This window comes from Protopterus annectens, chromosome 1.part0 (genome assembly GCF_019279795.1).
Source record: "Protopterus annectens isolate FY-2018-M chromosome 1.part0, PAN1.0, whole genome shotgun sequence".
NCBI classification, from domain to species: domain Eukaryota; kingdom Metazoa; phylum Chordata; order Ceratodontiformes; family Protopteridae; genus Protopterus; species Protopterus annectens.
In genome coordinates this window covers 1,969,407-1,992,097 of record NC_056725.1, presented here as the reverse complement: position 1 = coordinate 1,992,097, position 22,691 = coordinate 1,969,407, and the positions used below count along the sequence as shown (strand labels likewise).

At 40.3% G+C, this 22,691-nt stretch overlaps 1 protein-coding gene across 1 annotated transcript in view; it reads left to right on the top strand.

The window, feature by feature from the left end:
* LOC122806960 (transcription factor RelB-like) overlaps nucleotides 1-22,691 on the top strand; it is a 485,885-nt gene that overhangs the window by 394,295 nt on the left and 68,899 nt on the right. The window lies entirely within an intron of this gene.

Sequence of the window (22,691 nt, the reverse complement as noted above, 5' to 3'; positions counted from 1 at the left end):
CCTCAGGTAATTTTCCTTTATCTGTCCTATCCATATTATAATAGGACACCAGGTCACACACCTGAAAACCACTGGCATTCCTCCTGCTGGGCCTTTTTCTCTGCCTGCTGGCCTTCAGGTTCTGAGGGTTGTGCATGCAGACGTCACATTTAAGGCCCCTGGTTTATTGCCTATGTGTGACATTCCACACACACTGCAACAGCCAAGCTGAAGCTTTTGTATAGGAGCTGATGTACGAGTCGCCTGTGGACAGAAAATCCCACTACTAGAATTCTGCAACATGGAATAGAAGGACATCTATGGTTATGGTAAGATTTTACACAACTATTCTTTCTCTGTTCCTGGAGGACCAGATAGACCAGGAAGTTGCACTCTCACGCCATTGTCCTCCCTTTTGGGCCCTTTATTAATGTGGAATAGTCTGGAATTTATTAAGGCAAGCATGATCTGAGGATTCTTCACATAGTATTATGGGATGTTGTGAGTGAAAGGGAGAGCGCTGGAGAAGCACAGATTAAGAAGGTTCTGTCTAATCTACATTGTGGCAGATAACTCCGCCAGTTGGGATGGACAGAGAGTGGCAACAAGGATCTAGTTGTGGTAAGTACGTAACTCTTGTATTACAAGAGCAAAAAAGCACGTCAGCAATATTTACATAATAAAAAATGAAAACATGACTAGATAACAGACCACAACTGGAGTAAATCAGACTTCTCTTTTTGATTCATAGGATAATCAGACAGTCTGCTCTCCCCCTCCTTTCAGTCAACTGATCTTTCATTGGTTGTCTGCTTGCCTATGCCTGATATCTGATGTGGTACATTTCCTTCCCTGAGCAATATAAATAAATTGATCCCTCATGAAGCCATTATCTGATCCACCTTTTTTTTTTTCTTCTATAGAACTGTTACTAGATGACAGACCTGCTACTTCCATTCTTAGACTGGGTGTTTGTCCTTCTGTTGAAGCCATTTGCTCCAAAGGGTTTTGGTTTAAGTTTTTTTTTTCTAGTTAACTTTCAAATGTGATACTTACAGTAACAAGTCACAAATGTCCCATAAACCATTTGTCAAGGATTGAGTGAATACAAATATGAGATCATTAACAAATACACCTGCAACCTAAAAAGGACTGGCAACATCTTAATCTTATTTGCAGCAAGGAAGTTCTGAAGGAGAATAGCCAAGAGCTGCATGGCCAAAAAAATAAAAAGATGACAAATGCAAGTATCCTTATGTTGTACCACCACCAAAGGAACTGTCTCTGAATTTTCAGAACCTAGTCTGATGATCCTGATTGAATTAGTGGATGTTGTTGTAATGCCTGTATTAACCATAACTAGGGTGGGAACAAAACCTTTTTCTTTATTTTCTTCTAAACTTTGGGTTGAAGGGGGTGCCAGTCTACGGAACTGCACAGGGCGTCAGATGAGCTAGCTACAGTACAGGCCTCTGTCATGCTACAAGTTAGCCACAAGTCCCAAAGGCATGAAAGAGGTATGGCCAGGATAGCCTTTTTAAAGGCTTGTTAGTCACATTCTTAAATGGCTATCAGGAGAATCTTCTGTTGCCTAGCTAGGGTGATGATTCCCTTGATCGTCATCACACACCCCTTCAGTTACCTTTCTAAAATGAAGGCTCCCTATTGAAATGTTGGCACTCAAAATGCTGACTTCCAATGCACTTAAAAAAAAGAGCAAATCTCGAAAAGCCTTCTCATTTAAATTTTTTTGTAGAAGGGCAAGCCTCCCATCCCACCCTAACTCCGAGATCACCATACCTCAGAGAAAATAGAATATTCCAGGAAATGGCCTTATCAGACTTGGTATATTTAAGTCCTTTTTTTGGCCATTCATTCGTAGTGTTTTGGGATCCTGTTTAGCAGATGCCAACATTACAAATGTTTACCTGAAATAAAGCTTGCTTGGTTAAGACACATGAACTCATTCAGTGGGAAGCCACCCCCTCTAACTTAAATGGCCATAAAATTTAGCCCAGTGGCCTTATCTTTTTTGAGAAAGCTTATATAACACTGCAGGTTTTGTTTACAATTCCGTTTGCACTGGCAGCTGGGATGTGAGAATCTGAAAGCTATCAGTTCTGTCATAATCTAGCAGTTTGGAACGATCCCCCTTGACCCGAGAAGGAGAGGCAAATGTTTATTTTCCAAAACACTCTTTATTGCGATAACACGAGTTACTTCACAAGTTACTTCACAGTATCCAATGCTATAAGGTTAAGCGCTTTCATCTGATATAATCAGATTTCATCAGAACCTGCTGATTATATCAGATGAAAGCGCTTAACCTTATAGCATTGGATACTGTGAAGTAACTTGTGAAGTAACTCGTGTTATCGCAATAAAGAGTGTTTTGGAAAATAAACATTTGCCTCTCCTTCTCGGGTCAAGGGGGATCGTTCCAGCTGTAGGAGTATATTTGGTGGTCTATCCTTCACTTTTTGCTTTAATAATCTAGCAGTTTGACTTGGTACCTCCACAGTCTATTCGTGAAAAGTGTCAGCATTGCATCTGAAGAAAAAAAAAAAAGTTTTCTTGCTTGATCCAAGGATCCTTGAGATACTTCATCTTCCATACCACAGAGCTGAACTTTAACTGAACATACCAGCCTTTTGAGATTTTGCAGATGCTTGCAAGCTAGGAGCAGTTATTAAATCCACAAATGACTTTGCCATCCTGCAGGAAGGATTTCCCAAATAAATAACTGGTACTGAAATCATGGACTGAAACTAAATGCCAAAAATGCATTTTTATATCTTTAGATTCATAGGTAGGTACTAGGCTATCTGACCGAAGGCATTTATAAGCCTAGCAGAAATGTATTAGCTTTCGCCACCCCCTTAGATTTAGTTCACTGTGCCTCTGTCCAGCAGAGCCACTGAAGTGATCCCTGGGGTAAACTTTCTGTTTCCTATCCACTCATCAAAGTTTCTCTTGAAGAGTGTTAGCAAGGAACTCTGCCTAATGTAGATTGGAATCTTGCTCCAGAGCATGGGAAGTGTCTGGGCCAGGAATCTGTCCCTCCAGCACGTCCTGTTTATTGTTGTGCTGAGGTCTAGATCCCTAGAGCATGTAGCTCGAGGGGATATGGTTTTCTTTAGGTGGAGCATGTCCATCAATTCTGGGTTGGACATGGCCTTGTATGTCAGGCAGAGATCACCTCTGAGTAGACGGTATGCAACTGAGTACAGCTGGAGTTTCTTCAGTTGAGCTGTATAGTATAGGGCATCTGTTTTAGGCCAGTGATCCTCTTGGTGAGGTACTTCTGTGGTCTTTCCAGCTGTTGCAGGTGTCTTGTAAGGTACATCCCAAATGGGACGTTGTACTCTGTAATGGGTCGGATGAGTGATGCGTAGAGGTGCATGATGACCTCTCTTGATCTGGATGCAAACCCTTTTGTGATTAGGTGGGCCACATAGAAGGATTTTCTAACCACTTTGGCAATGTGATTATCAAAGGAGAGATTACTATCTACTTGGGTCCCCAGATCCCTTATTACGTCTTCCGTATTTAGGGGGCTACCACCTATGTGGTAGCTTGTGGGTACTTTGTTTTTTCCAAAGGGGATGACTATGCACTTTTTGGCATTTAGCTTGAGGCCATGATTTTGACACCAGGTATCCGTCTCAGTGAGACCCTTTTGGAGGATGTCTGTGTCAGCTGGAGAGTCAATTATAGCCCCTAGTTTGCAGTCGTCTGCGAACTTGGTCAGCCATCGTCCTCCTGTGCTTGCCTGTACCTCTGAGATGTATATGCCGAACAGGAGGGGTCCTAGGACTGAGCCCTGGGGAATGCCACTTGTAACCAGTTTAGAGTCAGACCTAGCTCCCGCAACTCTTACCATGTGGGTTCTGTCCTTGAGCCAGCTGGCAACCCATCTTGTGACGTAGGGGCTTATGTTTAAGCTGGTGAGCTTGTCTATAATACCAGAATGGGGAATGGTGTCGAAGGCCTTTGCTAGGTCTAGGTAGGCTGTGTGGACCACCTTTCCCTTATCTATAGCCTTGGTAACTGTCTCAAAGAAGTCCACCAGGTTTAGGAAGAATGATCTGCCCTTAACAAAGTCTTCTACCCTCAGGGAACTACCACATTAACAGTTCGCCCTTGAGAGTTGACCCGGTTGTGTGGGAGTTGAGAACTTGTGTCCTTTATATATAGCACAGCTTATAAACAAAGGGATTGTGTCTAGATCTAGGGATGTCATTGTTCCCCTTTACTCAGCCCTTATTAGGTCAGTGATTGAATATAATGACCCTTTGGCATGTATCTGTCCAGGCACATGGAACAACTGAAACACCCACAGAGATACCTTATTAAAAGGATACAAGGCCAAAACAGCACGTTTTACGTGGATCTCTTCAAAGCCCTGTCACTTATGGCATGCAAGGCATTCTCCGGCCCATTAGTGATGGATGTTCTGTACATCAGCAAGTCAAATGGCATCAGAAATACATGGTCTAGGGATATAAACCTCTTCTTCGCTATCAACAGAATGGTATTGTTGGGACATGTATATCTCAGAGGATACTGCTGCTCTGGAACAACTTTAAACAAAGTTGATCCTTGTCCGCATTCAAGCGCAGCTTGGATCTATGGATGAGAAACAGAAAATGTACCCCAGGATTTTAGCCGCCCCCCCCCCCCCCGTAGTACTAATGGACAGAGGCAGCTCTTAAATTCTTTATCCTATGCATTGTGTCACCTCAAATTTATCTATGGTATGATCCCAGTTATTTATTCTCTTTAGGGGTAATATATAATTATCAACCATAAGATGGGTAAGGGCAGTCTCTAACCTAATGGGATAAGTTAATTCAAGCATAAAAAGGGAAATTGGCTAGGCTTAAAATGGCCCTCGAGCCGCTAACCTAGCACTTGCCTATGAACCTATATAAGACATTAAAGGCAGCTGCAGAATTGTAGCTATTGACCTCTAGAACATCCAGAATTTAATATGTAATAAATGCCATGCCCTCCTGTGGAGTACAAAAAGAAAGGCATTTCTGTTGGTCTTAAACTGATCACCTGGAAAGGCAGATATTAAAAGGACCTCAGTTTCCTTGTATTTGAGTCTCACTTCCCTTTGTAACAGTCGCTGATTTTTGTGTGTGTGTGTGTGTGTGTGTAAGATGGTCTCCTTTGTGGACCTTCCAAAGTTGTGTGTACACCGTTCCTCCAGATAATCTGAAAATCAGGGAGAGAGAATTAAGGAAAATGAGGGAAACCTCTATGAAGTTCCTGCTTGCACATCTGTTGCCAGCCTCAGTGTAATTACCTAGAGAAACATGATTTGAGCACAGTAGCAAAGAAACCTCTGGTGTAGCGATTCTCTATACTAGGTCCCTAGAGACAAAGATTCTGTCTGTGAGAGACCAAGACTACATCACACAGGAGATGTGAATAGCACTGTTTATTCTTTAGTTCAGGGGGCCACTAAATCAAGTAGTTTAGTGCTGCAAGGTATGTTTTTTATTAATTACCTGACCAGTGGAGTGAATTTAAGTTAGCCCGTTGAGGTATCCCTGTATAAGTAGGAATTAAAACCTCTACACAAATGAGCCAGCCCCTCAAATTTCACTGTCTTAAAAACCTAACTGATTTCGCTAGCTGATATTAGTGTATATATTTAATTAAAAAGTACAGCAAGTACCTTGTTACCTAAATTCTACTCCTGTACCCTAAAATGTGTTTGATTCCTGCCCTTGTAAATTTAGCATACTCCACTTCAGGTAAATGAATTTCGTGACGGTATATATCTGAGTGACAGACTCTTGGGTACACCCTGCCCCTTTTGTATGGGTTGTAAAGGCTATTTGTATTAATAGACATTATTTTCAGAGAATGTACCATAGTTACTTTGTGAAGCTAACATCTAAAACGATGCTCATATTCAGCTTGTTCATAATGTTATCAGTGTGAGTATTACTTGTAATACTTTTTAACTAGCCTAAATATGGAAGATTGAAAAACAGAATTAGCTAAACCAGAAGTCACCTGAAACATTTTACCATGGCCTGTGGCAACTTCCGTGGGTAGACATGAATTCAGAGTCAATTCCACCAGTAGCAACAAAGTAAAGAGGAAGACAAAGTACCAGCTCAGAACCAGCAAGGTTCATCATACATTCATAGCCAAAAGTAACTCCAGCCACTCAAAATAATTAAAAGGGACAAGCCTGTCCTCTGTTGTCTAGCTGCAAAAGTGAACATGGCCTGTTTGTTTCTTATCCAGACCAGTTTTTATACATTGTGTTTGGTTTTACTTTGAGTCACTGAGGCTTTATTGATAAGTACAGAAAAGCCTAATCAGCAGCAGGGAGGCCCCTGATGTCCTTCTGTTCCAGTATTCTTTACGTGAGTGAGTTGCCTGCCGCAATGACCCAGCATCGGCCAGTATACAAAAGACTTTTACTACTCAGAGGTGTGGTGGTATTTCGCATGTAGGCTGCTGTCGTACGTAGGCCATAAAAGTGACGTATGCATGCACCATCCTCGGAACTTCTTTGCTGCTGGTCCGAATGCTTTACCTGCATATATTGTCTGCTCACCGAAGTGGTTACTGTCTCAGTGTTTCAGATAACTACCCTACCTTTCTTTGCCTTTTTTATTGTCCTTAGGTTTAATGTCATCCAAGAAAGACAAATGCCAATGTGGACATCATAGACATAGACAATCACCAGCAGTGTCTTTTTTGTCTTGGGCCTACCCACGATCATAGATATTGTTCTGTTTGCCAGACTTTTGTGCCTAAAACTTTGAGAAGTAGTTAATCTTCCCTTTTTGTATATTTAGAGAGTCCGCGCTTGAAACTCCTTGAGAAAAATGCTATTGAGGTTTCATCGAGGCCTGAGGCAGAGTGAAGTGGAAGGCCAAGAAGCTTAGGCCTGAAACTTCAGCTGCACCTCCTGCGGCGGACATCTCTCCTGAGGCAGTTGCTAACCCAGAGAAACAGTTAGCTCTTTCATCTGATTCACAGGCTAAGCCCATAACAGAGGTCACCTTGGATCAAGATGACAGCACATCCCATGTCCAGGGGGATCCTAGACTTGTGATTGCCAAGGACCCTAGGGCGATCCCCCAGGTAATGGTTAGGGAGGAAATTGATTGCGACATTGTTAAAGCTAGGCCTACATCTGGTCCTCTAACCTTACATAGGGCTGATCTGCATGCCAAGAAGTAACAGAAAAACTAAGCATTTGTCACCTTCCATTGATCCACAAAATGATTGGCAAAATTTTATACATGGCATTTTTAATGGTCTTATGTCTCTTAGGCCTCCTCCAGGGGGGTTTCAGTACTGGCCTCACCCAGGGTTACCTCTCCTCAGAAGAGGGTTAGGGAGGAAGCTTCTTCCAAAGAGGAGAATGAGTCCCTAGCTTATTCATCTCATATCCCCTCCTTGCTGGATTATGCTTCCCCAGAGGAGGACTCCAATAGTACTGACTCTCCAATGGAGAAAATTACTTTCAGTAGGACCTTGGGTTAAGATGAGGAAACGTTTCAAATGGGACAGTTGTTAGATGTCTGAAGTTCAAAAACATTACTATGAATTACTTCAAGATGATACTCCTAGCCCCTGAGTCATAACTCCTGTCTTGCTTGCATATTTGGATGCATTTACATCTTCTAGTAGGACTCCTAACTCCCAGTCTCCAGTAGCTAAGAAACCAGGCTACAAGGTGCCTGAAGATTTAAGTTTCTTTTCAAAGCCCCTTCTGCTGAAACTTCTTTCATCACAGTGGCTTCTGATAAGCCCTCTAGGTTACTTCCCTCTGCCACTCTTCATCCCTCTGACAAAGATAGCAGACATATGGAGAGGTTAGGCAAAAAAGTAAACACTTCTGCCACTCTCATCTTTAGGGCTGTTAGTTGTCAAACACACGTGACTAAATACACCTTGGAAACTCTTGTCCCAACTTTCTAAAAGTATTTCAGATTTGCCAGACTCAGAGAATAAGTCTTTGGCCTCTTCCTCGATTAGGCCATCCTCTCAAGTGGCCCGCCATTCAATAAAATGTAGTTACAATGCTGTGGAGACGTCAGCTAAGGGTAGTTGCCACAGGTTCGGTCCTGAGAAGATTTGTCAGGTTGAGACTTCAACCTTTACCAGAGGACATTAAATCCAAACTTACAGATATTACTCTGGATATTTCAGACCTGTTTGGGCCAGCTGCTGCAGACTTGTTTAAAACCTTACAGGAGAAAGGTAAGGAGATGCAGGAACTGAAACATCCTGGTTCCCCTATACCAAAGTTCCAAAGGAGTTATATTTCTAAACCTGTTTGTTAGAAGGCAGTCATGACCCCTCCAGCTAAGGCTAAAAAGTATGATAAGAGACCTCAGCAATTTAGGACTCCCCAGCAAGCTCCACCTCAAAAACGACCATTTCCAGACAGACCAGGGTTTGTCTAACTATTTGGACCCCAAAGTCCCCCCCCCCTTTCTTTTCACCTTTCCCTGTCAACTCCAGCTTGGGAAAACGTTACACAGGATTCTTGGGTGCTCTCATTCATAAAAAAATGATTATTTCATGGCCTGGAATTAACTTCCACCTTTCAGGGGCATCCCACGACCTCCCAGAGAGCAACTGTCACATTTCCCAAAGGTGCTGCAAGGCCTGTTGGATCAAGGCACCATTCAACATGTTCCATCCCATCAAATCAAAGGGGTAAAGGGTTCTTTCTATTCAAGGATTTTCTTGCTACCAAGAAAAGAGGGCCTTGGAGACCCATCTAGGACCTTTCCTACCTCAACACTTTCCTGAAAGTGCCTACATTCAGAGTGCTTACTTTGCAAATCCAGGCCCTTTTCCTTCTGATCATCCCTCAAGCCTTTATGGTCTCCATAGATGTAATGGATGCTTACCTACACATCCCCATTCATCCCAGTTACAGAAAAGTTTTAGGATTCTCTGTAGCCTCTTAGCACTTTCACTTTTCTGCCTTGCCTTTTGGTCTTTCCACCACCCTAAGGGTATTTACGAAATCCCTAGCCCCAGTTGTTGCTTACTGCAGACTTCAGGGCATTCAGGTCTTCCTGTACCTGGATGACCTTCTCTTTCAAGCAGTCAGTTCAGGAGCATTAGAGCACAATCCAACGCCACCATTTCCATCCTACTGTCTCTGGGTTTCACAGTAAACTACCAAAAATCTGTTCTCTCCCTGTCTCAGGATCACATTTTTCTAGGATGCATGATACAAACAGACCTTATGAAGGTTTTTCTTCTTGCTCAGGAGCTCATTTCCTTTTTTCAGAGCATCCGCTCTCTAACTCGCATCACTGCCAGGAATTTTCTCAGAACCCTGGGCTTCATGGCATCCACCATCCCACTGCTTCCTCTGGCAAAATGGCACATGAGAAAACTACAGTGGTTCCAGAAGTCAGTGTGGATGCAACATGCACATCCACTAGAGTTCACAGTTCCCCTTCTCCTTTGTTTGAAGAGGTGGAGTCAACAGTTGACTACCAACCCAGGTCTCCCACTCCATCCTCTGCACCTGTCCAGGAGATGTTCACAGACTCCTCAGACACAGGATGGGGAAAAGCTTTCAGTTCCATAAAAGCACAAGGGACCTTGTCCCCACTCAAAGAAGAGATATGGACATCAGTGTAAAAGAAATGAGGGCACTGCTACTGGGTCTTCAGACCTTTCAGTCCCTGTTCATCCCAGGCCCTCTAAAAATTTTCACAAACCACATGACCATTCTCTGGTATGTGAACAAGCAGGGAGAGGCAAAGTCTTATCTCTTTTGCAAACTAGCCCTGCAAGTGTGGGAATTGTCTGTCAAACTTCAAACTCTCCTCCAGGCTGTGTATATCCCCTCCAGTCAGAATGTAATGGCAGACACCTTGAGCAGGTCCAAAGCACAATCCCACAAATTAGTGCTTCACAGGGATGTGTTCCTAGACATTGTCCACCGATGGGGTACTCCACAAATAGACCGTTTTGTCTCCCCCATGAGCAGACAGCTTCCACAGTTTTGTGCCAGGGATCCACATCCTCAGGTCTGGAAGATGGACATCCTCAGCTTTTCATGGAAGGGGGTGTTTCTATATGCATTCCCTCCCCTTTCTCTCATTCCAAAAGTCCTGCTAAAGATTCAGAAGGACAAACCAAAAGTCTTGATGGTAACTCCCTTTTGGCTAAGACAGCATTAGTTCCCCCCTACTCCTGCATTTACCCAAGGGCAATCACCACAAGTTGCCACACAGAGTGGACCTTCTCACACAACACAAAGGAACTCTCATCTATCCCTACTTGTCTACTCTTCAGCTGATGTTGTGGGTGATAGTTTTAATTCCTTTCAGACACATTTTTTCAGAGGATGTGCTTAGGGTTCTGTATGAGGCCAGGAAAGCCAGTACTAGAAAGTCTTATTTATCCAATTGGAAGAGATTTTCACTTTGGTGTCTTTCTTGTAACCAGGACTCACCTACAGTGGAAGTCCCACTGGTTCTTTCATAGCTGTGTGAATTGCTGGATGCTGGCTTAACTTGCTCTTCAGTAAAAGTACACTTGTCAGCTATTTCTGCCTGCCTGCCTCTTGCTCCACCCTTAGCCTCTATATTTGAGGATAAACAAATCTTAAAAGGCATCCTTCAAATGAGATCTGCCAGGAAGCCTGTTCCATCCCCCTGGAATCTTCATTTTTTGTATTGGAGAAACTGACCCTAGCCATTTTTGAGCCAGCAGCTTCTGCTTCCCTGAAATACTGCTCCTGGAAAACTATTTTGGTGCTTGCACTAACCTCAGCAAGAAGGGTTTCTGAATTCCTAGCCCTTATGGCTTCTCCTCCTTTCTTGGTGTTCCACAGAGATGGTGTCTGTCTGTACCAACCCTTCCTTTATGCCTAAAGTGGTAAATGAGTTATCCCTCAACCAGTCTATTTACCTCCCTTTTTCCCTTCTCCGCAAAACTCTGCAGAGAGGATTCTGCACACTTTGGATGTGCACAAACAGCTTAGGTTCCACATTGGCAATACAAAGAATATCAGGAAATCCAACCAGTTGTTTGTCTCCTTTCACCCAAGAGTTTTAGGACTTCTGTCTCTAAACACACCATTTCCAGCTGAATCTCTAAAACTATTTCCTTCTGCTACGAGCACCATGGAAAGAGCCTCCCTTCTCCTGTTAAGGCACACGCTGCTAGGGCTGTTGCTTCCTCTGCTGGCTTCTTCAAAGGACTGGACACTAATTCCATTCTGAAAGCAGCTACCTGGTGTTCAGTTTATACCGTCACCAAACATTACAAACTGGACATTTCCAAATCTAGGACAGGGTTTTCCAGGGCCATTCTCCACAGACCCTACCTTCTCCCTTTCTTCTGGAGGCTTGGCATTTTCCCTCATGTAAAGAATACTGCAACAGAGGAATAGGATAGAGATTAGTTGTGTAAAATGTTACCATAACTATAGATTCCTTCTCTTCTCTGATGCAGTATTCCATCCCTCCCTCCTTCCTCCAACTTAGTTCTTCCTTGGATGTACTTAGCCTACATACTTCCCTTAGACAGACATTCCTCCTGAGGCACTCAATTCCGAGAGTGGTGCGTGCTTATGTCACTTTTATGACCTACATCCAATAGCAGCCTACTTGCGATGTACCATGCCCTTCTATGTAGTAAATCTTTTGTATACTAGCCGACGGGTCGTTGTAGCAGGCAACGCCCTTGTGTAAAGAATACTGCAACAGAGAAGAGGAGGACATCTATCATTATGGTAAGATTTTACACAATTAATCTTTCTTAGCTCAGCTGGTTGGTGTCCTTTAAATCATTGGAAAAATAATCAAATCTTTTAACTGGGAAGCTTCTGCCAATTGTCATGGCTCTTAAATTTTAATAAATGTACACAACTCTAGAAACACAGATTTAGAGTTCTAAATTAAAGGACTTGGCATAAAATCAGTCAGAAATAGAATTATACAATCCAAGGTCAAACCAAAGTGCTTAAATAAGTGAGCAAATCTAGGCCATCTATGAACATAACATAGCTACACAATTTGAATGGTTTTAACAAACTAAAGTTCACAGTTTTATAATACTTATTCCCTAACAGGATTTACATGCATATTGCCTTTAAAATGGTACCAGATCCTTCCTGCCCTCCCAGTTAACACAGTTAAAGGTTTTAGTATTCACACAAGACAGTCATCAAAATGTCCTCCATAGTACAAGCCAGCTATTCCTAGAGTAGTATTTGTCTTGACTGTTTTCATAATGAGTAACATTACACACAATCCCCATTCCTGCACAGCTAATACTTGAAAACATTTGGCCATATTTTCATTTAGAAGCTGCACAGGGGATTGCACTGTAGTGTGGGATAAAAGAACTTTAGTAGCCTGACAGTAAACAGCAGGCTTTGCTTGCATAATTTAAATATTGTAGTCAGTTGTATAGATGATGGCACTTCCCACATAAGCAGAATCTAAAACTTGCAAACATATATGTCAGGATCATCAACGTGCCAGTCTTAGTGCATAACAGACCACCTTTAGATGCAAAAATCAATAATTATTTAAATATTTAAGTGGTAAGAGAAGATAGAATAATGTATACATGTATCTTTATGCAGTCTGATTCTTTGTATTGCGACCTTTTAGAAGTACCTCAGAGACTGATTATTTGTATTGTGACCTTTTAGAAATACCTCGCTACTTTGTAGGACAAGAAATCTGGACAAAGCCAAAAATAATGGGAGGACAAAGGTCTAAAAAGCAGGACAAATTTTAAATATTCCTGTTTTAAACTTAAAAAGTTGCTAGAATAAAAAGTTTTGTGTTGCAATGTATTTTCAGAAGGGTATGATGTCAGAAACTCAAATGTCTGTCTTTATATATTGTATTCAGTCCTCACTGATTAGCTAGAAAACTCCACATTTTATGAGGAATAGTTCTAAAATATGTGGCAAAAATCTGGACAGTTGAGAGGCATGCTTTTATGAAGATAAGTAAAACAACGTCCTTTTAATGAATTTGAAAAATCCAATTCTTGCATCATAAATTGAGAATCTGTTAGTCATTTAAATCAGTGACAGATACAGGACTGTAAATTTCCCAGTGTAATGGGAAAGGGTGCATCCCTTTCTTTGGTCAGACAAGTATATTCTTTTGCACATCGAGCTGTAAAGTCTAAGAAAACTAATAATAGTATTCAAGGACTCGGAGAGGTCTTTTAAGAGACATGCATCCAATGTCTCATTCTTACCACTGCTTGGCCACCAACATATTTCAAGAAATAGAACCAAAATTTTCTCTACCATATCATGCATTCCTAGGTTCTGTTGAGTGACCCTTGCCAGCACTGGCAACAAAGTCTCTGTGTACTTTAGTTCATTTAGAACTGCTTTCATTACACCAATGGCTTGCTGGAGTGGTTTAGTCTCCTTTTCATTCAAAAAGTCCCTCTTGATGCATGTTTTCACTATTTCCTTATAAGAAGCAGCAGTCAGTGTCCTTGATGAATGATGAGCAGTTTGAATGGATACCACAGCAAGCAACTGTACTCATTTCTGCTTATGCAACCATAATAGTGGCAGAAGAAATTCTATGCCTACTCCTTTTGCTGCAAAATGCTAACTGAATAATCATCTTCAGCCCTTATTTGGCGCCTTGTTGGCTCTGTGGATGATTGAGACATGTTGGAGGAGCTGACAGTAGAGACTCAGTGTAAGCAGAAGTTGCTGGGTTCATCCGGCATGGAAATAGTGAGGTAGGCCTGCTCACTACATTACTGGCAGTAACTATGAAGAGAGATAAATGGTATGCTGTGTATGGGACTGGCATTTGGCTCTATGGTAGCCTCATGGGGTATGTACAGGAGCATTCATGTTCATAGAGCAAGGTGGGCACTCCCATCTGCAGGCATACTCATCAGCTGCCAGAGGCTGGAGTTAGGGCTGAAAACAGAAAATCCATGACAGCTGCATTGGAATATGATTTATGCAGTTGGCTCTTGCCATACTGGGAAACTAATGGGCTGATTGATTGTGGCAAAGTTAGTAGATGGTGACAGGCAGTGGGAGATGTAAATAATATTGAAAAAAATTCCATGGTGCCCATTATGTTTTAAGTCATGTTTTGATTATGCCACATCATGATTTCCTCCTTAATTATGCATGAAAAGATTTTTAGTGATCGATGCTTGGCATGAGGGATGGCTGTCCAATTGATGGTGGTGAAAGCAATGCCCAGTATGAGCCCTTCAGTTTCCAAATGCTGAGGAGATCCCTGGCCCAGAAGTGAAAGAAAACATTGCTGATAGAAAGTAACAGGGTTGTGCCCTTCTTCCCTCTTTAGTAGGTAAAAGATGACAAGATACTGAGGTGGGGCTAGCTCTCTTGAATTTTCATGGAATGTAAGAGTTCATTAATTCTGTTCGTAGCCCTGCTTATTAGCCCTCTGACTGATCTCCCAGTTGCCATGCTTGCACCACCCTTAGATTTCCCCAGTTGCTCTGCCAGGCTGTCCCCATTGTAACCCTACTGCCAACATGGGGTCCCTACCTTCTTGGTAATTAACCTTATGGTACTCATTAGCAGCACTTGAAAAAACGAAAGCTACTGACATCAATTGCTCAGTTTGGTGAGCAATAAGGAGTGATTTGAAAAGGTACTTCCCTTGGACCTTTAGAGCTGTCTACCCCCTAGCCTTTCCACATGCCCACCCTGGTATTTTGTCTCACTGTGAACTCTGGCCTGTGCCAGAATTCATTGAAATCTGTGTCCAGCACCTCCCTTCAAACACACACACACAATAAACACACCTATCATGCCTGCTTGTGCCAAGCATTCAAACCTCTAATCAAATGTGAGTCACTAGAATTATAACCGTGCTATAGTTTCACATTAGTGTTTATGATTTTGTAAGTTTTCAGCTTGAGTCTAATTTTGAACCAAACCGTTGTACAGAATATTGGTAACACTTTTAGACTGTAGATGGATAGGAAGGTGTAATGTTAATTAAAAAAAAAAAAAAAAAGATAAGACAGTGCATTTTTTTTGTTTTGTTTTGTTAAACAACATTATTGAAGGTGCTGTCCTGGAATGTTTTAGCTACTGATTGAGTTATGTGCATGCCCAGTAGTCTTAAGGTTCTTGAGTCTGTCCACAGAGCAATTTTTTTAACCTGAAAAGAATCTTTCTAGTGGCCTTTGCTTTAACAGTATTAGTCCACGAAAAACAGACTCCGAGTCGCCCATAATCTGTTCCTTCCATAAATGTAAAGTAGAATGATGGAAATGAAGTGCCTGAAAAGGGTTGCAGGATTCAGTGTTGACAGACGAAGAAATGAGGACATAAGAGCAGAAAAAACGGGAAGTAAAGTACAAAGCTTAGAAAAAGCCAAGCACCAGCAGCTTCAGCCACCACCAGCAAGCTGTATGGATGTATAATACTTTGTTAAATCCACCAAGTAGTATCTAACGTCAAGAGAAAACTTTAATGAAAAAAGCAAAACTTTCGGGTCCACACCCTTCTTCAATACTAAAACACATTTACATCAACTGTTAAAACTTTAAATAGGAACAGAAATGTAGGTTTTGTGTTCCTATTTAAAGTTTTAACAGTTGATGTAAATGTGTTTTAGTACTGAAGAAGGGTGTGGACCCGATAGCTTTGCTTTTTTCATTAAAGTTTTCTCTTGACGTTGGATACTGTTGCTGCTATTCCTTATTTTTACAGCAAGACTTTGTTTTATCATTAAATCCACCAAGTGCAATGATAAAATGTTAAATAAAATCAACCAATGTTGCCAGCTGTATTAAGACACTATTACAAAATAAATAAATAAAAAACTGAGCGCCTTCTTCCAGTTAGTACAGATCTTCATCAGAGTAATAAATGCATCCACAACAGTTTCTATAACCCCTAAGACTCCACCCTCCTAATCAACTTCAAATTAGAAACCATAATTGAGTCAGAAAATTGCCTTAAAATACTAAGTCACATTACAAGAACAGATGCATATAAAACCCCATATATTAAAGCAATAAACATTAAAATAATTCTACCCATATATTTCTACTCCATTCAAAATAAAATAAAAACAGTCATGTATAAATCCATATGTATAACATACTAGTTTAAATGTAAAAAGGCATTATTTCAGATAATAGATTTTAATTTCAGGAAACTAATTACGGAAATTTGATCGTTTAACCCCCTTGACCCCATAGTATTCGTTTTTAGCTGCCACTCAATCTCCTCCTTTTCTAATACGATTTTTAAAGGGCCACTTCTTAAATCATTCTTGACCATGTCCACTACAAAAGACAAATTAATGCCCATCATTACTCTGAATATGTCTCCAAAGTACATTTCTCAAGTCATGTTTCTTGATGTCGCTTGCATGTTCGTATATACTCGCTTTTCAGTTTTTCCAATATAGAACAAGTAATATGCTTTGCTTAAAGCAACATAAACAACCATTTTTGAGTTGCAGTTGAATTTCCTAGGGCATTTTACTCTACCGTGCCCCTAGATATTCACACTATTACCTTCTGTAGTGCAAGGGCATTGCAACAATGTCCCCATTTAAACATATGTTCCTTGCCATTTTCATTCATTCTGTGCTTACTCACATGTTGTAGGTATTTTTTAAGGTTCCAGTCCCTTCTAAAAGTGAACCTCTGCCCATTTCCTATTTTGGATTGGTCAGTCCCTCCTGTGTCAAATATTTTCCAGTTGTTAGTATATGTCTATTTGTGTCTGAACCATTGTTAAAAGTGAGGATACTACTCTTTCAAAAATTAGGATCGCTATGTCTTGAGCTAATCATAACACAGTTGTCCATCCCTAATAGTGGTCTGTAAAGACCTTCTACCCTTTTCTGGTAAACCTCATTGAATATTTTCTACAGGAAAATGTTGGGGTAGCTTCTGTTAAGTAACATAACCCCTAGTTTTTCCCCCTTTGTCAAAGAAGGTCTGTAGTGATGAAATCATTCTCGCCAGCCTCACCAGTTTCCTTTGACCAAAGCTCTTTTTTGGTAAATAGATGGCAACTGTCGTAATGGAGCAAGGCACTGGAATAGGTTGGTTATCCATACAAATTACTCACAAAGCATTTGTTAACCTGGTTGATTGATTTTAACATCCAGGTAACATAAATGGTCATGATAAAGTAAATTTAAAAAACTGGTCAAGTTGTTAATATACTGGAAGACTTGATGTAGTTTATCTTCTGTATCTTTCCAAAAAAGGACTATATCATCCAAAAATGTCCCGTTCCAGGTGTCATTAAATTCAGAGTTGAGAACAAAATTTTCCTCCCAGTATGCTAAAAAGATGTTTGTAAAAATGAGGACACACGCTGCCTCCATAGCTACTCTGTTTTTTTAGTTTGTATGTACTTTCTTCAAACCATATATAGTTGTAGTCTAAAATAACTTCCATCAAAGTTCTCAAAACTTCTATGTCATTAGTTTCCAGCCTACCTTTTTGATGTAAAAAAATTATAAAACCAATCTCCTTCGCATTGGTGTGGTATAACAGAGTATAAATCGATCACATCTGTTTTTACCAAAATCATATTTTCAGAATGCACACTGTTATTAACCTTTGTCAAAAAGTCCCAAGAATCTTTAAAGATGTGCCGTTCTTCTAGTAAAATAACTTTCAGCTTCAAATCTACAAACTTAGCAATACCATATGTCTTGGGACCCTTCGAGTCTACAGTTGGGAATATTGGGGAATCAATCTTATTTTTATGGATCTTCAGGATTCCGAAGATCCCAGGGATCCTTGGAAATTCAACCTTCAAAAAAGGATATTCAGTTTCTGAGATTTAGCCTTGGGTTAACAAATCAAACAACATGATGTCAGTTCTGTTATGGGCAATATTAATCTGGTTTCTAGATACTTCTTCATATTTGTCAGGAAATAAGATGGTTTCCATTCTATTACTGTAATCCCAAGTATCCATTACTACCACATCCCCACCCTTGTCTGGCTTCATTAGTCTTAAACATTTATTATTACTTAATTCATTAAGAAGTTTCCATTCATCTCGAGTTAAATTGAAGTTTTCACCTGGATGTTTTTTTTTAAAAGACATCTAATATCCTGTTCACAAAATTTTTCATACAGTAAGATAGTAGGGTGCAAGGGTGGTTTGTAAATACTGGGTCTTTTAAAAATACCTATAGCCCTATCCTCTAAATTATTATCTCCCAACAGGAGTTGCAGATTCAGCTTTCTAATATAAAATTTGAGGTCTACTAAATTTTTGACCAATCTACCTCTCCTGGTGGGGACAAATGTTATACCATTTTCAAAAAATTCAGCATGTGGTGAGGTAAAATGAACAGAGTTTAAGCTGTAAATAGTAAAATCGCCCTTAGTGTTAAGGATGAGATCTATTGTTTCCTTCTGTTGTCTGTTTCCCACCCTTTTTTCCCTCTGCTGTTGGGGTAAAGGAAACTCTTCCACATTTTGGAGGTCCGGTAAGTGTTGTTCCTGCCTGAAAACAATAGTCTTGTTCATTAACCTTTCTGATCTTTGGGGCGGTGACAGTTCTAAAGAGTGAACACAGTTATTGTCACTTGTAACTGTATCACTAATATCAGGAGTATTCTCATGAATACCCCCATGAGCACTAAATGATGGTATAGGATAAGCCTGCCCACCCCCCCCCCCCCGAGTACTCCCCTTTGTCTCTTGCAGTTTTCTTTTCTTTCCTGTATTTTACTTAAGCATTTTGTCTACCTATGCAGAAATATTATTGTACGCTATCCTTATGTTCAAACAATAAATCACTGGAAATGTTTACATCATACTCAAATTCACAAGAAAAAAGGGAAGCAATGGCTACTAAGCAAGAGGCTGATCCCTGCTCTTTCTGTTGCATTTTGCCTTTCCTGTCTTCATTATTTGAAGCAGGTTCTGGCTATCATATAATCTGAGTACAAGAAGCAGCCATTTTTAATTTATTATTTCATTTGTTTTGTTTACCAGAGTAGTGCACTGATCTCAATGGACCATTTGCTGACACAGCCCAAGTGAAAAGATCACATAAGAAATAAAACATATTTTTGGGAGGGTGGCCTAATGGTTAAGGTGTTTGCCTTACAAACGCAAGGTGCAGGGTTTGAGTCTCACAAGGGATAATTGGCTAGGCTTAAAATGACCCATAAGGGCAGTTAGCCTAGTACTAATCTATCTATTTACAGATGCAAGGATATGGTAAAAACATATATATATGTGTGTGTGTGTGTGTGTGTATGTATGTATGCATTATAGTCACTGTTGGTGTCCTGTATGTTTTTCTTTTGATATTATGAGATTTGGTATTATGAGTTTTCAGTATTTTGAGCTTTTGAGATTTTGAGTTCAGTATTTTGAGATTCGTGATTTTGAGCTTTCGAGATTTTGAAGTGAACCCATATACATACACATGTATATATATATATGTGTGTGTGTGTGTGTGTGTGTGTGTGTGTATATTTATAGATGCAAGAATGCACTGCAACATTTACTTCAAGAAGTTGTTTACAATGTGAAAACATGGATAAATGGAATTATGCTTAGAGCTTTTTGGATGAGATCAGTAACCCAAAAACTGGTCAGTGAAACTTAGCTTTTTGGATGAGATGTAGCCATTATGACTGAAATGAGTTATGCTACAGGGATAGCTTAATTACCATCCTGTATACCAAAACAATTCTTTAGATTCTCATAAGCTCTGCAAAGCATTTCTTAAAGTGTTCATTGTTCGACCTAGGATCCTATTCCCCTTGGAATTTAAATTTGGTTTTGGAAGCACTGACCAAGCCTCTTCAAACCAGCTTCAACAGCAAAACTGATGTTTTTGACATGGAAAACATTTTGTGGTGACTGTCACAGCAGGATCATAATAGGTTATTAGGCTAATGGCCCTGGGGCCTTTACAAGTCTAGCCAAGAGTTTATCCCCAAAAAAGAAACCTCAGTCAGCACCTGTCACCCCCCTCAATGAGGGACACAGGTGGAGCCCATGGGAAAAATTTGTGGTATTCCATCCACTCATCAGGGTTGCTCTTGAAGAGTGTAAGCGAGATTCTCTGACATGTATGGGAACTCTGTACTCCAGCAGCTTTTATTGATGTCTCATATTAGACTTAGGCCTTTCAAATGGGTAATGTGTGAGGACTTATGGATATAGAACATCTCTAGTAGGCAGGGTCTGAGACGGCCTTGTAGGCAAGACACAGATCATGCCTGTGCAGTCTGTACGATACCTAGTAGAGTGATAGTGATTTGAGCTTATATGCATAGAACAGGTGTTAGAGGCCATGGATTCTCTCTGTGAGGTATTTCTGTGGCCTTTCCAGTTGGTGCAGATGTGGGTAAAGTACATACCAAACGGATCATTGTACTCAATTATTGGTCTAATGAGGAGTATAGAGGGTAATAACCTCCTTTTTTTCCTGGATGCAATCCCTTTATTTATGAGATGAACCAAGTAAAAGGCTTTTCTGACCACTGCTGCTACATGATGGTCGAATGTGAGATTGTTGTCAACCTGAGTACCCAGGTCTCTTACCACAGGTTATGTACTTAGGCAGCTAGATTAATTCCAGAACTACACATCTTGTGTGTCAAGACACCATACTTGGTCTTTCCAAAGAGAAGCTTTAAGAACTAATCCTTCATTTATTCCTAAATTGGCTTCCAAAAGTATCATTAATGAATGTATTAATCATTCGGTATTGTTTCCAAGTTATTCAAGCAAAGGAGAGCATCTGTTGCACATAAACAGCTCGGATTCTATCGCCTCAGCACTGAAGCCTTCAGAAAGGACACTCAGCTGTTTATCTCATTTGCATTTAAAAGACTGAGCTTCAAAGTTTCTAGACAGACTCTTTCTAGGTGGTTATCCAGTCGTATTTCTTTTGTCTATTCTGTCAACAGCCGGGACCTACACACAAAACCAAGGGCTCATTCCACAAGATCTGTGGCAGTTTCTGATGACTTTTTCAGGAATTCCTGGTTGATTACTTTTTTGCAGTAGTAATATGGCTTTTGCTGCATACTTTTTCCAAACATTATATGTTGGACATGATTTCTAGAACCAGAGCAGTATTCAGAGCTTCCTTTCTTGGAGGTATCTGTTGAGATCCCACCTGAGAATTCAGGTAGCTTTGGATTCTGTCCCAACTGTCTGATTGGACATACTGATGAAATAGGATGCTGAAGTTTTGTATTCACCATAATACTTGATCCTTGTCATCCAAGTCCATCTGCTGTGACATCCCCTTCCTCCCTCCATCCTCAGTCCAAATTGTCACATTTATGTTTCTTGCTTTGTAATAGTTTTCTCTGGTGTATGTGTTCTCTAGGCAGTAAGCTCAATCTAAGGGCAAAGGCTTAGAGGGGATTATAGAAAAGTTTTTAAAGGAGCTCAAGGTACTAGAGCACTAGCCAATGGCCAGATCGGATCCAAGGAACAGTTTGGTATTCAGCTGTTGCATCATGTGGACTTGAATGAAAAGGATCCAGCATTATTATGGTGAGTACATAACTTCCATTTTATTGTCAGTGGAAGTACCTAGATCTCTAATGACTATTTCTACCTTAAGTGGGATCCTGTTTATGTAGCAATCACTAGGGTAGACTTGTTTCTCAAAGTCAGCTACACTGTATTGCTTTTGGCATTATGCTTAACCATCTGAGACAAGTATCCCTGGGGGGACTCCGTAATAAAACTCAGATTACTCTCATCGTTGGATGTGTTTAAGTGACTTTAAAAAGACAACATGCTATTGATTATAGCATTACATTTTAGTTTTTATGAGAAAGTCATGAAGCAGGTGCATCAAGACATCATGGCACATTCTGTGTGGAAGTCAGCAGCCTCTGTAGCTAAATCCCAAGTGTGCCATCCTTGAATAATGTATCAGGATGCTACATGCCAAGCAGCTTAAACTTATGTTAAGTAGCATTCCCTTTGACATTCAATTCTTAACTGGTATCTCCATAGCGACTTGATAACCTGCAATCGTACATAGGGCCTCACACTGCTTAAAGTCATCTTGTCCTGGAAACCTGGATAATAGAATTGGTTACATTCTGGGATGTTTCACATATGCAGTAATCTTTATAATTGGTGATACTTTCACTGTGATGTCCTTACTCTTCCTTGGAGCTGACCATTTTTGGAAAAGCATATCCCATCACTGAGCAAAGAAACTTTTCCCCTTAAAAACATTTGACGTTATGTGAAGGAAAAAAATCAGTAAGTGGCAGATGTTACACAGAGTCTCTATTAGCCCATGTACTCCTTTTCCATAAATAATGTAGCTAATATTCCTTGGCTGAAAATTTGTATCACTGCTTCGATAACCCATCTTAATTTCTTTTATATTTATAACATATTAACTAGGAAGTTCCCATCGGGTTACTGCTTGTTTATATGAGGATACCCAAGACAGTGAATGCCACATAAAAATAAGTAGAACATTTTGACATAGTTGGAAAAGCAGCAGAGACTATTAAACATTATAATACTTTAGCATACCAGTTAAACAACTGAGTATAAATGTTAATTTATAAAGTTTGACAAGGGAAATAAGATAAGCAGAATATAGAATTGCAGAAAAAAAAGGGGAAGAAGGAAATAGAATTAAAGAACTGGAGAGAAGATTTTGGAGAAGACAGATGAAGATAGTGTTATTTTGTATAAATAGTCCCTTTATCTAA